This window comes from Diabrotica virgifera, chromosome 8 (assembly GCF_917563875.1).
Source record: "Diabrotica virgifera virgifera chromosome 8, PGI_DIABVI_V3a".
Taxonomy (NCBI): domain Eukaryota; kingdom Metazoa; phylum Arthropoda; class Insecta; order Coleoptera; family Chrysomelidae; genus Diabrotica; species Diabrotica virgifera.
In genome coordinates, this window is record NC_065450.1 from 13,507,988 (window position 1) to 13,526,817 (window position 18,830).

The window sequence follows — 18,830 nt, forward strand, 5'->3', positions numbered from 1 at the left end:
AAACCGTAACTAAGAAAACAATCATGGCAATAACACATATATTTAATGCAATACTTACGTATGCACATTTTCCCAATCAGTGGAAAGTAGCAGAGATTATAATGTTACAAAAACCAGGAAAAGACCCCAAAGAACTGAACTCATATAGACCCATTAGTCTCTTACCAATATTATCTAAGCTATTTGAAAAAATGTTTCTACGTCGATTAGAACCAATAATAGAAGAAACAAGATTAATTCCAAAACACCAATTTGGTTTTCGTAGCAAACATGGAACAATAGAGCAAACACATCGTATAGTCAAACAAATCAGCAATGATCTAGAAAACAAGAGGTACTGTAGTGCAGCTTTTCTAGATATCAGCCAAGCATTCGACAAAGTGTGGCATACAGGACTCCTCCATAAGCTGAAGAAAAATCTTCCGTATCAATATTATTTAATTATAAAATCGTATCTGACAGATCGCTTTTCATTAGTAAAACAACAAGATGCTCGCTCAGAACTATTTAAAATAAAATCCGGCGTCCCACAAGGTAGTGTACTTGGTCCCTTACTATACCTGTTATTTACTGCTGACCTACCTACAACTAGATTGACAACAGTCGCAACATTCGCGGATGACACAGGTATTATCGCATCTCACACAGACCCCCAAAGAGCTTCGCATAACTTACAAGCCCACTTAAATAAAATAGAAAAATGGTTAAAAAAATGGAAACTAAGAGCTAATGAAACAAAATCGACCCACATGACATTTACCATGCGAAGAGAGAGCTGTCCACCAGTATACATAAACAACAAACAATTATTACAAGTAGATACAACCAAATACCTGGGCGCATACATCTAGATAAAAAACTAACATGGAGAAAACACATATTCACCAAAAGAAAGCAACTTGGACTCAAACTTCAACAAATGTACTGGATTCTGGGTAGACATTCAAGACTGTCAATTGAAAATAAATTAGTGGTATACAAAGCCATACTTAAACCCATATGGACCTGTGGCATACAGCTATGGGGCTCAGCCAGTAACTCTAACTTGGAAATTATACAACGTTTTCAAAATAAGGCATTAAGAACCATAGTAAACGCTCCATGGTACGTCCCCAACGCAATAATAGAGAGAGACCTGAAAGTTCCCAGCATCAAAGAAGAAATCAGCAAATACAGTGAAAAGTATGAAGAAAGACTTAGTGCGCATCCAAATGATTTCGCGAGTGAATTATTAAACACGGAGGGTGAAGTTCGCAGACTTAAGCGTTATAAACCAACTGACTTACCAAATAGATTTTAGATAAATTAGAACTATTTTAAGTTTTACTTTATTTTACTAGTAGTACTATCTATACATTTGTTGATAATTTAGAAAGGAAAGTTTTCATTGGAATTCTTACCTACATGTCATAGCCTAAGAAAGTCATAACTTTAACTGATTGTTCCTAACGGAACAGATTGTTAAATAAATTGGAGTAATAAAAAAAAATAACGGATGCAGAGACTAAGGAAGATTAGGGAATTCTACAATTAATAATTCACGTCCCATCTGCTCAGCGCGGTAAAGTTTCAACGAGAATGATTCCCTTCGTACTCCAATCAGAGTAAACATGTAAATCAAAAATGAATAACCATATGTGCCTCCTTATGAGAGAATAATAAGTTTCGAAACCGGTAGAGGTGCTTGCTGCACTCTCTGATTGAACTGGAATAATAATGCGGCTGTAGTTTCGTGTTGCAACGAAACTGAAAATGGTTATTCATTTTTGATTTACATGTTTACTCTGATTGGAGTACGAAGGGAACCATTCTTGTTGGAACTTTACCGCGCTGAGCAGATGGCACGTGATTTATAAATTGTAAAATTCCCTCATCTTCCTTAGTCTCAGCAGCCGTTATTGCTTGCAAATTGTAGAAGCCTCGGAGGTGTAACCAGAGAAGGTTCCCATTGTTTTCAGTCTGGTAGGATGTAGAACAGCATTTTTTTTGGTGTTGTTTTATGTGATATTAGATTGAAAACTTAGTCTTTTGCTATCAGTTGCCGCTAGGGCATCCCTGCCATTTCGTTTGTTGCAATCCGTGACTGCACGCCGGGGTTTGTCCTAGTTGGGTCATAGATCGCAGCATATGTGCCTCCTGATGAGAGACTAATAAGTTTCGAAACCGGTAGAGGTGCTTGCAGCACTCTCTGATTGGACTAGAATATGGTTCGGCTGTATTTTCGTTTTGCAACGAAATTGAAAATCCACAAGGAAAGAATAGTTTTCCTGTAGTTGGCTGTATACCATCAATCACAAAAATTGGAATAAATCCTTTGTAAAAGGTATAAAATTTATTAAAATCCCTAAAGGGCTACATCAGAACAAAACGTTTTCGATTTTATTACAAAATCATCGAAATACAAAATCGAAATTGAAAATGGTTATTCATTTTTGATTTACATTTACTCTGTGTGGAGTATGAAGGGAACCATTCTCGTTGGAACTTTACCGCGCTGAGCAGATGTGACGTGAATTGCAAATTGTAGAATTCCCTCATCTTCCTTAGTCTCAGCATCCGTATGGCTTGCAAATTGTAGAAGCCTCGGAGGTGGAACCAGAAAAGGTTCCCATTGTTTTAATTCTGGTGGGATGTAGAATAGCATTATGTTGTTTTATATGCCATTAGATTGAAAACTTAGTCTTTTGCTAGCAGTTGCCGCTAGGGCATCCCTGCCATTTCGTTCGTTGCAATCCGTGACTGCACGCCGGGGTTTGTCCTAGTTGGGTCAGAGAGAGCAGCATATGTGCCTCCTGATGAGAGACTAATAAGTTTTTAAACCGGTAGAGGTGCTTGCTGCACTCTCTGATTGAACTGGAATAATGATGCGGCTGTAGTTTCGTGTTGCAACGAAATTGAAAATGGTTATTCATTTTTGGTCTTTTATGTAGTTTGGGCTTATATTAGAGACAATGACGAAGAGTTTCAAATTAATACGAATATGGATGAGCGGAGACACATCCGGTTCAAACATTTTTTAGGTTTCGGCAAGCTACAAAACACCAAATATTAATTTGCTATAAGGTTGATGAAGAGAATGATGAAGATGAGTCTGCAGAGGACCCGATTAGCGGGTACTACTGTAAACTGTAACCTGCCAATCTGGTGGGAGAACTGTGGGTCTTATGCTCATATAACCAGTGCGTTAAGCTTTTTAGGCATTGCAAGGCATAAACCCAATCTTAAGTCTCCTCGTACGTCATTAGTTACACGACACGAACACGAACACTTTATACGACAAGTGATGTGTTACAGAACTGTCTTTTCTATGATCTTTTAGGCACTAATGTTTAGTTTTAGTTGACTTTATTTATTTTTAATAACTTACTTCTAAACAAATGAAAAACACTGAATTTATATCTTTTATTTTACAAACTACGATATCTAATTATTTATTTATTACACTAAATCTAATACTTAATCTACATAATTACAAATTCAAAAATATACCGCGCCCGATACATATCAAAGTACACCGACGTATTCAAATTCACAACTAAACTCTAATTCCAAAAATGTCTATTTATATAGTTATGTACAATTATTAGTCTACTGATTTTCAGAAACATCGAAAGGTAAATATTATTTACAGAGCAATAAAAACAGGTTTATCGATGGCATTTTGGACGCCGATGGTAAACAAATTTCTCTCTCCCACAGAAAGTGTTTCAGACAGTTCGCCGCCAGAAGCTTCCGGAATTGACAGGGCCGGCCTGGGACCGTGACAGATGCATCTAATCGAAATCAGCAAAATCTTCACACACAGATATAATAACTTTTGTGCAATTATTTTCCATAACTTTGCTAACTATCGCGATAATTGAGTTAAATTTGTGTTTTTGTAGTTTAAGTTTCATGCCAGCTTATATATTTTTGTTTCAACCGTTGTCTCTTTAATTATTCTTGAGCTTGTTACGGGGAGAATTTCCTATTCCCATCCCGTAGATCTGCTATATTATATACTATAACATTTTATATGCCATTTTAAGAGGTAATTTTGATTTTTTTATTGTATACAAAAAAGCCGGTAGCATATACAAAACAATATATAAATATTGAACCCAGAAACAATAAACTGTAGAGTAGAAATTCGAAAAATACATTCAAACAACTAAAGATTTTAATTTGCAACCGTAACCTTAACATGCACCATAAGATAACGATTCTCACAAGAATACAATTACTGGACAATAAAATAGTCTAAAACAAGCAATTGGACTTCGTAAGTCCTAGGTTTTTACTCAACGTGACCGGAAGTAGAACTGGAAGTCAATATTTGAACTCTTCATGTAACTTTGCGTCGATTGATATTAGCCCAGTAAATGAACGGGAAATGTGGCGATACCGTGTAATTTTCAGGGGCAACTCCGAATTGCATGAACATTTGGATTTAGGTTCTACTTACCCTCCACTTCAAAGTTGAAATTGTGCCGTTGGTTGCTTTTAGTTGGGGAGTGACAGTCACCCCTTCTCGGGGGTGAAAAAATATACGTTCAAGATAAGATCGGAAATTGATAAATTTACTAATTTTAAGTGACTTTTGTTCTATATAGTTTTTTATGTAAGTCAATACTTTTCGAGTTATTTGCGATTGAAAATGTTTATTTTTCGACAAAACAACTACGTTTTTAGACTGTTTTTCGCAAATAGTAAATGTTTGATCGAAAAAAATATTCTTAGCAAAAGTGTAGCTTATACAAACGAAAAAAAATGGTGTATCAGTAAAGTCTATCAATCGAGTAAAAACAAAGTTGTACCTCATGAAAAATACGTTCTTATTTGTCTAATTTCAAATTAAATATTTTAAGGTGAAATCACCGAAAAATTAAGCACTTTTCGAGAAAAACCCATTCAAACATTTTTAAAATGTTTATAAAACGTTTTATTTTAATTGTTTATAAAAGTTTGTAGCATTAAAAATAAGCGAGTTACGCTCAAAATAAAGTTGGCCCTCTTTTTTTGGTAAAAAAATCATGAAAATCTCCCCGTGTTTAGCTTCCCACATGAAATTAATCGCTACCGCTTTACAAACAGTTTACTTACTTATCTATTTTTTATATGATCTGTCAGTCTCGCCGGTTTAAAGTGCTTATTTTTAAAAGGGTTATAGTTGAAAAAGCTTGAACGGGTCACTAATCACGAGTGTGTGCAAATTTTGAACAGCCATATCTTAATTTTTGACTTACGGAAAAACAAAATGAAACTAGCATATTTATAATAGCAAAACCTACATTTTTTTACTCTTCAAGATTTTTCTTATCACTAATACTTTTCAAGTTATTTTGAAAAAAAGGAATTTTTCAAAAATTTTTAGAAAAATTTCTTTTACTATAAAACCAATTTTTTTCAAAAATAAGCACTTCAAACCAATGAAACTTACAGATTATATAAACAATACATATACAGTTAAAATAAATGGTAAAGCTGTAACGATTAATTTTAATTAGGGTGCTAAATAGGGGGAGGTTTTCAGGATGTTTTTACCAAAAAAGGGGCCAAATTTTTTTCAGTGTATCTCGTTTATTTTTGTTGCTAGAAACTTTTGTAAAAAACAAATATAAAGCTTTTTTAGATACTTTAAAAATGTTCATAATCTTTTCCCGAAAAGTGCTTAATTTTTCGGTGAATTTGCGTTGAATTATTCGATTTTGAATTAGATGAATAAGAACTGTTTAGGCAATACGTAAAGTATCCTTAACAATAGTAACCTATACTTATTGTACGGTTATAGAGTATATTCCCATAGGTAAGCTGGTTAAGAGTAGATAACGATTTTTCATATGTAATTTAAAGTATTATCTGCATAAATGGCACAAAGAATATTTGCTACGAGAGGTATATGGTTCAAAATGCATACAGTATCACGACTAATAAGTTATGTTCACATACATGTAGAGTACTTACAGTTTTATTCCTTGATGACGTGTCACATCAGAGCTCTGATTGAATTCCATAATCCATTTGGTTCATTTGTAAGGCACTCACTAATACGCTAAATAAATCATCGTCGATAATACTGAGCAGATTGAATTATCTGAGCGGTATAAAACGATAGCAAAAAAAGCCGGTAAAATGCGGCCTTTTTACGAATAGCGGGAGCGTCGATAGATTAGAGATGATTCTCGTTAGGAAGCTTTTGACGATCTGCCCCGGCGAGGGGTTCAAATGCGAGTCTCAACAATAACCTGGAGTTTCCAGAAAGGTTACATAAATACTACTTGAATTTTAAGTAATCAGTAGTACAGGGGCGTAACTAATTATTTTAGTGAGCCGTGTATAATATATTTATTGTACATATTGCCGGGGGCGACAGGCGAGAGAGATGGCCTATATCACCTCGAAGAGAGGGGATTGGCAAAGATGTGCACAACGATAAGAAATGTTTGAAGAAATTAGAGTTTATATACACAAGGGGTAACAACGATAAAATGGAGGAAAACGATAAGTTTTCCCCCTAGGGATAGATTTTAATCTTCCAGGGGAATCACAGCGATTTTCGTAATACCACGAAGAAAATCACCGTGAGTAGTGTGAATCTTGACAGTACGAACTAGACCATCCTTACCAGGCAATACATCTATTACCCTGGCAGTTGGCCATAAGAGTGGAGGAGTACCATCCTCCTTCAACAGAACCAAATCCCCGATCTTGACAGGGTCAGTAGGGTCGGTCCATTTATTTCTTTGCTGCAGGAGGCAAAGATAGTCTTTTTTCCACAATTTCCAAAATTGCTGTTGAATTTTACTAATACGCTGAAAAAGATTCAACCTATTTTCAGGTATCTCTGAAACACTTGGTTCAGGGGGCGCGGTTAAACTTCTTTGAACTAAGAAGTGAGCTGGAGATAGGAAAGCGAAGTCATTGGCGTCAGACGACATCCTAGTGATGGGTCTCGAATTTAGAATAGCCTCGATTTGGCATAATACTGTGTTAAACACTTCAAAGGTGAAGTGGGAATTTCCTATAATTCGATAGAGGTGATACTTCACACTCTTTATTCCTACCTCATGGAGGCCGAATTGATGGGGGTTGCGGGGAACACCCATCTTGAAAGTTATGGAGTTTTGAGTACAGAATTCCTTAATCTGTTCCGAATTATTTTGATTTAAGAAAAAATCATAGAATTCGCGCATTTCATTTTTTGCCCCATGGAAATTTGTGGCATTGTCGCTCCAAATAATACTGGGCGTGGATCTTCTGGCAATAAACCTTTTCAGAGTAAGAATATAGGCTTCTGCGCTTAATCCTGTGACGAGTTCGATATGAACACATTTAGTGCTCATGCAAATGAAATAGGCTACGTATGCTTTGTAAAGCGGTGCCTTCCTCAAATGTGAGGACTTAATTAAGAAGAACCCCCCATAGTCCACTGAGACGACTTGGAAGGGTCTAGTGGGGAGTACACGATCGGGATGCATATCTGCCATCTGTTGAACAGAATTGGGTGTCATGAATCGGAAACAGTTTACACACTTACGAATTAAGCGTTTAATCTGTCTTAATCCGTCAATTGGCCAGTACTTCATTTTGACATACGAAAGTACTGTTTGCGCGCCTGAATGTAATAACTTATGATGAGCTTGAGTCAAGATTAGTTCTACAACTCGACATTTAGAAGGAAGTAGAATGGGGTGTTTTTGATTATACGATATGGGGGCGTGTCGGAGACGTCCTCCCACACGAATCAGCCCATCATTATGTTGTAGGAAGGGGTTGAGTTTACGAATGGCTTTATTGGTCACGAGTTTAGCATTTTTCAATTCAAGAATCTCTTTTTTAAAGTAGATACTTTGGATATACCTGATGATCGCGTGATCAGCGATCTCCATTTCGGGTGGCGTCAATATATCCGTATCTCGTGGAGAGTTATTTATTTTCTTTTTAATATTACTGATGAATCTAAAAAGATAAGCGACAATTCTTTGAATTTTACGAAAAGAAGAAGATTTAGCGAATAGATTTTCAAAGGTGTCGTTGAGTTCGTGATTTGTTGCTATGTTTGAGACAACTAACTTCCTTAATTCAGGAAGATCATCCTGAAAATGAGGAATTTGATGAAGAGAAAAATCGATGGGATTGTCTCTAATAAAGCTAGGTCCGCATAACCAGTCTTCGGTGGTCTGGGGATTATCAAAGACATTTATCCCTCTGGAAGCGGGGTCAGCGATGTTTTCGTGACTTCTGACGAAATGGAAATCACAAGGAAAAGTTTCCAACAAGGAATTGACCTTTTGAATTCTGTTTTGTACAAAAATGTTCCAAATGTGTTTTTTAGAAAGTATCCAAGACAAGGCAATTGTAGAGTCAGCAAAGAGATGAGATGAAGATATACTCAAATTTTTCTTGAAGATGTGAAAAAGTCTATGAGCCAGAGTGACTCCCAACACTATTCCACAAAGTTCCAATTTGGGGATGGTGAGTTTATTTTTTAGCGGAGAAATTTTGTTTTTAGAAGCGATAAGCCGCGACGATACAGAAAAGTCTGAGTATGTCGCTTTGAGATACACACAAGTGCTGTATATTTTTTCCGATGCGTCGGTGAAAATAATTAATTGAACATCAACAACTTTCTTTTGTAAAAGTAAGCATCGAGGTACCTTGACCTCTTCTATAGTTTTGAATGTCGATAAGAGGTTTTGCCAATTTTTCATAATGATGGGTGAGTCAATGGGTTGATCCCAGTCCAATTTCTGGGACCATATTTCCTGTATCAAGAGCTTAGCGTTCACAAGGACAGGGGATAACCATCCTAGCGGGTCATACAAAGTAGCAATGTAGGAGAGAATAGTACGTTTAGTAACAACATCAGCCAATTTGAAGATAGGAGTTTTAAACGAAAAGTGGTCGCGTTCTGAATCCCAGAATATGCCTAAGACTTTATCAGATCCCGTGAAGTTAAGACTGACTTCAGAGACGGGATTTAAATTGTGTTGAGACAGAAATTCTGAAGAACTGCAGTTCCACTTGTGGAGGAGGAAACCATGGGTTTCTAGCAAAGAAGTTAATTGTTCGAAAAGACAACTTAATTCATGAAGACTGTCAGCACCGCTGATCAGGTCATCCATATAGATAGATTCTTGCAGAACACTAGTAGCAAGTTCGTGGGTATGTTTGTTGTTGTCAGCGATGTGCTTGATAACTCTTTGAGCGATAAATGGGCTACTTGGGAGCCCGAAGGGTAATCTTTGAAATTGATAGCACCGTAAAGGCTGCTGAATATTGTCCCTAAAGAGAAAATTTAACAGAAATGTTTCAGTGGGACAAATGGCGATTTGTAGGAACATAGCCTTGATGTCGCCTACTAGTGCGAATTTAAACTGACGAAACTTAGCGAGAATGTCAAAAAGTTCATGTTGGACGACATAACCTTTGTCTATGACGTCACTGAGGGAGATTCCCGTAGACGATTTATTGTTTGGATCGAAAACTATACGAGTGGAAGTAGTAGAGTTGGATTTGAAAACGGGAAAGTGAGGGAGAAAGTAATTAGGTTTACCTGAGTCATTTAGCATTTTTAACGGCACTTGAATTATTTGTCCGTTATTGAGATATTCCGATATAATGTCCTGATATTTTTCCAATAAATCAGGGTTGAGTTGAAAACGTTTCTCGAGACTGAGAAAACGTCTTTTTGCCGAGAGAAACGAATTTCCCATGTCTATATCTTCGATAGGGAGTTTGAGATTGAGTGTGGACTCATATCGTCCATTGGGGAGAACATTAACATGTTTTACAAAATTAATTTCAGCGGGGTGATCATTAATGAGATCGGTGTTCTGAGGAGCGGCTTCTTCCAGCTCCCAGAATTTTTGTAAATGATCGGATAGTTCCTCGTTGGACACTACCGGCTCATTTACGGCGGAAGGAGTGTTATGAGAACAACAAGTAACGAGAGAGTTTGAATAAAATTCCAAAGCCTTTTTAGTATTTTTCGACTTAAGAGCAAAGTCTGGAACTGACCCTGATATCGTGTACCCGAGTAGAGTGCGTTGAAGAACGGGAAGACCTTTTCCCAAACGAATTATTTCAGGTTGAATGATATCGTTATACAGGTCTGCACCGAGCAGGATACCAATTGGGGATGTTACATGGAACATCGGATCACCTAATGGTATCTCTGAGGGTATGTTTAGTTTGCTCGCCGAAATAGAAATTTGAGGAAGCGGATTTGTTATCTTTGGGAGTACAGAGCACGAGATGTCAAAAGGAACGTCGTTAGCGACAGCGAAAATTGTTGTATCTACAATAGATTGAGACGAGGATGAGGTGGAGTTAATTCCATTGATCCGTAATTTTCCATCTCTAGTGGTGAGTGACAGTTCCTTTACGAGGTCAGCACTAATAAATGAAACCTGTGAGGCCGAGTCTAAGAGTGCCTTTGCGAAGACCCTCTTGCCGCTAGGAGCGACAAGATAGACCTGGAGTGTGCTTAGTAACACCAAATGATTATCAAGCGAGGCTGCAGATAGAGCCATTGAATGTGGAGTCGAATTTTGAAGATTAACTTCCGTTTCAGGAGCTCTAACATGTGAGGGCCCCTGTTGTGAATTACCCTGTATATGGGAGTTATTTGAGATAGCGGTTTTATTATGATTATTTGAGTTGTGTTGGCCAACAGCCGCGGAAGGGTTACTATGACCCGTTTTGTCGAAATGGAGCAACGTGTGATGACGAGATTTACAAACTATGCAAGAGAATTTGGATTTACACTGATCGAGCATGTGAGACCCAAGACAATTAATACAAAATTTATTTTGTTTGACAAAACTAAAACGTTCTTTAGAATTCAACTGCTTGAACTGAGGACAAGAGTAGATCGAGTGAGAGTCGTTGCAATAGGAACATTTCTTAGGACCTAAGCGAGGCGAAAGGTTACTGGTAGAAGTGTCTGAGGCTAGGTGTAAAGAGTGTCTGGAAGTAGTAGTCGATTTTGGTTTTGATTGAGATTGAATATTCTCAAGATGAACAACGCGTGTCTCGATTTCCCCTAGAAAATGGACAAAATCAGGGGTAGCTTGGCTACCACCGGATTGGAACTCAAGAGCCCTAATGGTAGGTGCGTCGAGTTTCTGAGTAGCGATATGTATGAGAAGTAAATGCAAGAGATCTGAAGGGGGCCTATTCAAGTTCAATAGGGCCTTGAAATTATTTGACATGACCGTATGAAAATTTCTTAATTGTGAGTGATTTGCGTTTCCAGAAATAGGAGGCGCATCAAGAATTTGAGAGATGAGAGTTTTGATAAGCGATTTAGAGTTGGCGTACCTTTGTGTCAGGTTATCCCGGGCTATTTTGTAATTGTCACCTGTGAGTGGGATATGCTCGAGAAGCGTCAAAGGCTCGGAAGTTAGAAAACTTTTGAGGTAAATGAGTTTTTCCAGATCACTTAATGTAGTATCAGATCCTATTATTGTATCAAAGGTCTCAATGAATGAATTGTATTCAGTAACTAAGCCACTAAATGGTTTTAACTGAATACGAGGGAGGTTTACTGTTCGTTGCCTAGCCATAGACTGTGAGGTTAGAGAAGAATTAGGGTCAAATTGGAGGGAGGGGGTAGCAGTCACATTAGAACTTTCAATGACCTCTAACCTTTCTTCCAATAGAGAAATTGTATCCAAATATTTATCAAAAACCACAGAGGAATCAGTAGAGGGGGTAGGTTCCTCGGGGATCGTCTCCAGCACATTTTGAGCATCGCGGAAAAGTCCGTAAGAATGTTTGAGTTGTGAAATTATTTCACGAATTTTATATTTGTTTAGAGAATTAAGAGTTGTGGGAACCGAATCAGCCAACTTGGTTATATCAAGTTTTGCGGTGAGCCTCTGTCGGTTATATTTTGATCGGTCAGCCATGTTGCGAGAATGTGAGATTAGATAGATTATTTGCAAATGTCTAAACCTATAAATCGATGCGAAAATGAGAGAATATGTACAATATATTATATATTACACGTTTAATAGTGTGAGATTGGCTTAATAGTATCACCCTGTATGAGCGCAGATTAGTATATGAAATGCAAAACTATAAAATTTCAAAATATATGCAATTTTCCAAAATGGGTATTTTTCAGCAAGTGTGAGACACCCTTAACAAGTATTTAAATTAATTAAATTGAAGGAAAAAACAATTATTTATTTTCTATAGTTTTCTAGAAGTGTAAAATGAGCTTAAGCGAAGCTAAATGTAGCAAAAACTTACAATTTATGCAAGAAAACAAAATTATTTTTAATAATTTTTGTAACCTGTGAACCAGGCTTAATCGGATTCAAAATTATAAATTTAATTTAAATCAAAAGGTTGAACAAACAATGTTAAAATTATAACACCCGTACTATCAGCCAAGAAATGAGTACACTTTTTGTATACTATAAACAGAAAAATATATTTACGAAAATAAAATAATGTAATATATGCAAATATTTTTTCATACAAACAAAACGACTCCTTTATTTGAACAAAGCAAGTAGTTTCTGAAATTGCACGTGTAGACCGGGCTTAACAACCTACCAGCTATTGTAGAGACGTGCTGGGTTAAATACTGAGAATTTGAGTGCAGAAAGAGAGGAATATTTTATTTTTGTGCCGGGGCGGCGTGGCTTGGAAATTTCCAAATGCAACAGAAAGACACTATAAATGAAAAACCGTTATTCTCAGAATAGAGATTATCAAAATATGCAAATACGAAGGACCTTGAGGATTTAATTAATAAATAATTAATATGATACGGCTCGATGGAACAGAAATGTTTAGGCAATACGTAAAGTATCCTTAACAATAGTAACCTATACTTATTGTACGGTTATAGAGTATATTCCCATAGGTAAGCTGGTTAAGAGTAGATAACGATTTTTCATATGTAATTTAAAGTATTATCTGCATAAATGGCACAAAGAATATTTGCTACGAGAGGTATATGGTTCAAAATGCATACAGTATCACGACTAATAAGTTATGTTCACATACATGTAGAGTACTTACAGTTTTATTCCTTGATGACGTGTCACATCAGAGCTCTGATTGAATTCCATAATCCATTTGGTTCATTTGTAAGGCACTCACTAATACGCTAAATAAATCATCGTCGATAATACTGAGCAGATTGAATTATCTGAGCGGTATAAAACGATAGCAAAAAAAGCCGGTAAAATGCGGCCTTTTTACGAATAGCGGGAGCGTCGATAGATTAGAGATGATTCTCGTTAGGAAGCTTTTGACGATCTGCCCCGGCGAGGGGTTCAAATGCGAGTCTCAACAATAACCTGGAGTTTCCAGAAAGGTTACATAAATACTACTTGAATTTTAAGTAATCAGTAGTACAGGGGCGTAACTAATTATTTTAGTGAGCCGTGTATAATATATTTATTGTACAAGAACTAGAGTATTTTTTATGAGCTACAACTTTGCTTTTACTCAATTTATAGACTTTACCGATACACCATTTTTTTCATTTTTTTTTTATAGGCTACACTTTTGTTAAACATATTTATTCGATAAAATATTTACTTTTTGAGTTATTTGCGAAAAACGGTCTGAAAACCTAGTTTTTTGTCGAAAAATCAACATTTTCAATCGCGAATAACTCGAAAAGTATTGACTTACGTAAAAACTTTTATAGAACGAAAGTTGCTTATAATCTATCAATTTATCCATTTCCGGGCTTATTTTAAACACGCGTTTTTCACCCCCGAGAAGGGGTGACTGTCACTCCCCAAGTAAAAGCAACACACGGCACAAATTCAACTTGGAAGTGGAAGGTGAGTAGAACCTAAATCCAAATTTTCATGCAATTCGGAGTTGCTCCTGAAAATTACACTTCAAAACGGTCATTTATTGGGCTATAATACGATTGTACTAGTTTTGAGTAATTTTTGACAAACTTTGGGTCATAAATTTTTAAATGGAACTGATATCAAAACCAGAGCTAAATATTCGAGGTCGACTTTTAAACACGCTTTTACACAAGTGCAATTTAAATAAATTTTATTTAAACAAAAATATATAAATGAGTATCGATAACGATGCAAGTAAACTCTGTACACAGGTATAAAAATACTACACTTAGAAAAATATTCCACCAACGCATCTACCCATTTGAATCGCCATCATTTTGTACTCTATCACCGAGTATAGTGTAAAACAAAATAAAAACTGACGATTTCGTTTTGATTCAAACTAGTCCAATCAACAGCCATTTTCCCGTGGAATTTTGAGAACCAGGGTACATAGAATTTCAAAGGAACCATTTCCTTTGAAAATTTGGATTTAGATAGTAATTATACCTTTGTCAAACCCCATCTGGATGGGGTTCGCAGTTCGGCATAGTATTCTAGACGCCAAATAGAGGTCACCGTGTCCTTTTCAATTCTGATGGACAAACTCAACGGTTTCTTATGGATTTTTGGCTGCTGATTAAGAATTTCGAGGGTGGATTTCGATTCAGGTGGTCAAAAAATTGTTATAAACAATTTAATTATTTATAAGGCTCTGGCTGATAAACTCAAAGAGATAAAAAGTGTTTCAAATACAATTTGTTCCTTAATAAAAAACGAAGAAAAAAACGTTTACTTAACTTCAATCCAACAATTAGAACTCAAGATATTGTAAAATTAGTGTACAATGCAAATTGAAAATTGCAAAATAAGTATTTTTAAGCCTCGTATGGTCTCATTTTTAAAGCTTATTAATAGGCTTCCAAACAAAGTTTCTTAAATTGCCTTATCTTCATTCGTTTTTAAGTTATACCCGTTTGAAATTATAATTTTCCTAAAACAATTGTACAATAATTTGTTTATAAGGGTTTCAAGCAAATTTGAGCCATAAACATTTATGCTGTAATTAACAATAATGATAAAAGAACTCAAAAGGAACAATCTGAGCTTATGAAAATGTTCGCAAGTTTATTTTTGGCCAAAATATCGATATTTTGGCTACGAATATCGTCACTTACTTGACTGAGAGCCGATCTTGCGCATCATAGCGCGCCATTAAAATATCGATATCTTGGTCAAAAATAAACGTACGAAAATATTCGTAAGCTCAGATTGTTCCTTTTAAGTATAAATGTTTGTAGCTTAAATTTGCTTGAAACCCTTATAAACAAATTAATGTACAATTTTTTTAAGAAAATTATAACTTCAAACAGGTATAACCTTAAAAGAGATGAAGGTAAAGTAATTTAACATTTCACGTAACACGTAATTTTGTTTGAAGGCCTATTAAATAATCTTTAAAATGAGACCTTCTAATGCTCATTTGCATGCGTATAAGCCGAGTCACGATCGATAAAGCTTCGAAAAATACTTATTTTGCAATTTTCAATTTGTATTGTGCACTATTTTTAGAATATTTTAAGTTTTAATTGTTGGATTTAAGTGTAGTAAACGTTTTTTCTTCATTTTTTATTAAGAAACAAATTTTATTTGAAACATTTTTTTCATCTCTTTTAGTTTATGAGCCAGAGCCTTATATAACATTTTTTTGACCACTCAGATCGAAATCCACCCTCGAAATTCGCAATCAGCATGCAAAAATCTATAAGAAACCGTTGAGTTTGTCCGTCAGAATTAAAAAGGACACGGTGACCCCTCTGGTGCCTAGAATATAGGGTAGATTTTGAAGAAGAGTGTCAACAGAGCTTAAACCCAAGTTTTCATTAAAATCAGTGTTGATCCCCAAAATTCCACGGTTTTCCAGTTTTTTAGCGCTGATGAGTGGTCTAAACCGAGTCTCTTCCATCCGCTGACAAGTGTTCCTAGGTTGACCTATTCTCAAAGAGGCTTTACAAGAAGACTGATTTGAACCAAAACGCACCGACTGGTCGGTACAAATGTATAACTTACCTATAAATACAGTATATTATGGCCATAAAGCCAAAAATTGCTCCAAACACCAGAGACCCGTGTAAAAACACAAAATAATCTTTAGAGCAGCATGAAAGAATAAAAACATACTTAATTTTGAAAAAAATTACTATTATAAACTAGTATCATGAGACTTTTTCCCATTTTCACGTAGTTATACTTCATGTAGTGTAATATTATCGGTCAGAAAAATTAATTCAGTCACAACTGAAAGTTTTCCAAACATATGAAAAAACAAATTAATTAATTAATTAATTAAACTCGTTCCAAAAATGCACCTCAATAAAATAATCAAACATTTTGAAGTTTTACGCTTTACTCAAATAATAAAAGGTATTTAGTCATACATAATGACAGATTATTTGCTTTGGATGTGCAGGATACTCAAGTTTTTGTGAAAAAAGATTGCGGTCTTTACACACTACTGTCAAAAGAGAAACATAATAAATATACAGTGATGAGCGCGCTAAAAACCGGCAAAATAACGCAAAATATGAATAACATAATACATTGTGAAGTAAAAAGAGATGAAACTAGTAGAGATGAAATTTTCGATATAAACCTATAAATTAACATTACATTACTTAGTTTCCCACCTTTAGACGTATCGGAGGAGTATGATAACTGTCACTGTGACAAGTGAATTTTATAAAATACTCCTGTCACAGACCATTAAAGGTAGGAAACTATGTAATTTAATGTTAATTTATACGTTTATATCGGTAATTTACACCTCTACTAGTTTCATCACTTTTATTTCACAATACACAGTGATGAGCGCTGTAATAACCGGCAAAATAACGCAAAAGAAGGAAAACATATTAAGATATGAGATAAAAAGACATTAAACTAGTAGAGGGAGAATATTTAGCGTTAAAAACCTATAAATTTATATTCTATTTATTGTTTCCCACCTTTAGATGTATCGGACGAGTTTGGCAACTGCCACTGTGACAGTGCCAGTTTTAGTTGACATACTCCTCCGATACGTCTAAAAATAGGAAACAATAAATATAATGTAAATATATAGGTTTTTATCGCCAAATTGTCTACCTTTACTAGTTTCATTTCTTTTTATCTCACAACTTAATATGTTTTCCATCTTTTGCGTTATTTTGACGGTTAATAGTGTGCCAGATTTGTAGAAAAATTTATAAAAATAATAATATTATTAATAATAATACAACGCGGACTAGACAAGTGCCGCGTTTTAAATATAGTCAGAGGAAGGATACAGCCCGGTGGATTCGATATGCAAAATGGCCAGAACATCGAGGCCATGGGTGAAAACGTTATATACAAATATCTTGGAGTAAAACAAGCGCGGAAAATTGACTATAAGCAAATGAAAACTAAGATTAGAAAACTACTGAGTTTATACGAAGGAAAAAACAGCTGCTTCGTTCACAGCTTAACAGTAAAAATTTGTTTAAGGCTCTAAAGACATAGGCTTGTTCCGAGCTTAGCTATTCATTTGATATTGTTAAGTGGACAAAAACAGAAATAGAAAATCTTCAGCGAAAAGTACAAACACACCTCACAAAGACACAAAAACACCACCCTATAAGTGCAATCGAAAGAACGACATTACCACGGAATCTAAGAGGAAGAGGACTCATGGATATAGGTGAGCAATTAGATAAACAAATTGCTAATTTAAGAACTTATTTTCAGATGCAAGCTGCGACATCTACTATACATAGCGCTATTTGCGCAGTAGATGACATAACACCGATCAAACTGAGGAAACCAGAAATGCGCATAAGCCACCTCACTAAAGACGAAAAATGCGCACCTGGATGGGTAAACCTCTGCACGGGCGACATCCCAATCAGGTCAGCCAGGACTATGTCGACAATACAGCGTCGAAATATTGGTTGACATCAGGAAAGATGTTAACTGAAACGGAGGGTTCATTACTGGCCATTCAGGGTCAGGTTATACCAACCAGAAATTACATGAAATATATCATTCAAAGACCCTCAGGTTCAAAACGACAGATGCCGATATGGATGTCAAGCCTAAGAAACCATCGAACATCTTACAGGGGCTGCCAGGCATTGCTGCAACTGAATACAAGGAACGGTATGACGCAGTGGGAAAAATCCTTCATCAATATCAAGCTGGAACTTCTCTAAACGGACCATCTCCCGTATTATCAATACGTTCCTGAGAGTATGCTTGAGGATGTCAACTACAAGCTATACTGGGACCTTACTGTGCTCACAGGCCAAACAGTGGCACATAATAGACCAGATCTCGTACTAGTTAATAAATTAACAAGACAAACAACTCTAGTTGATGTGGCGATACCTAACAACAATAATCTACGTAGTAAATTTACTGAAAGATCGCCAAGTACAGAGATCTGGAAATTCAAATACGATGGCAATGGAGAATGCAAAGTACCCAGACGATACCGATTATTATGTCTACTACTGGAGTCATTCCGGAGACCCTCCTCGAATGCATAAAAAAGCTTGCAAAGCTTGCAAAAAGCATAAAAAAATCCTGAATGAACATCTTTATAAGACCATGCAGAAAGCTGTACTACCCACGACGGCCAGAAGTGTACGAAAATTTTTGGGAGATACACCTGCATACCAAATCACCTAGGGCTCGATAACATGGAAAGAGTCCCACCAGAGCTCAATCCTTTTGATACCGTAGGTATCTAGGATGAGTCAATTTTCCCCTTAGAGAGTGTGTGAGGCGTATGGCTAAATCTGAATAATAATAAATATAAAAAACATAAAAAGCTGGGTCTAAATGAACACCTTTATAAGACCATGCAGAAAGCTTTACTACTCGCGACGGCCAGATGTGTACGAAAATTTCTGGGAGATATTCCAGCATACCAAGTCACCTAGGGCTCAATAACACGGAAAGAGTCCTACCAGAGCTCAATCCTTTTGATACCGTAGCTAT

At 36.0% G+C, this 18,830-nt stretch overlaps 1 protein-coding gene across 1 annotated transcript in view; it reads right to left on the minus strand.

Moving 5' to 3' along the window:
• Nucleotides 1-18,830, minus strand: part of LOC126890086 (atrial natriuretic peptide receptor 1) — a 263,191-nt gene that overhangs the window by 84,637 nt on the left and 159,724 nt on the right. The gene's annotated exons all lie outside the window — the stretch shown is intronic.